The sequence below is a fragment of the Fukomys damarensis genome, unplaced genomic scaffold (assembly GCF_012274545.1).
Source record: "Fukomys damarensis isolate Sample0158 unplaced genomic scaffold, DMR_v1.0_HiC HiC_scaffold_15, whole genome shotgun sequence".
NCBI classification, from domain to species: Eukaryota; Metazoa; Chordata; class Mammalia; order Rodentia; family Bathyergidae; genus Fukomys; species Fukomys damarensis.
In genome coordinates this window covers 25,312,058-25,312,358 of record NW_022900927.1, presented here as the reverse complement: position 1 = coordinate 25,312,358, position 301 = coordinate 25,312,058, and positions in this window count along the sequence as shown.

Here is a 301-nt window from a genome sequence, read left to right as displayed (position 1 = left end):
CTCTGCGGCGCGGGGACTTCGCGCATCGCGGCGGGGGAGGAGGCGAAAAAGTTTCTTTGAGGGCAAGAGCTTGTGGACGTCGTTCCGGCTGTAGCTGCTGCAGCTGGCCGTCCTTTTGTGTTTCGCTCCTGCTGCTCAGGGGCATGAGAAGGCTTCGTTAACAGGAGTGAAAGTTTACCAGGGAGCTCAAGAGAGGAGCACGCGGTCGGGAACCCGGAGTCCACCCACTCTCGCCGGGAAGTTTGTGCCGAGCCCCGGCGCAGGCTGCAGAGCGCCCGAGCCAGAGGCCGCGGGACTGCGA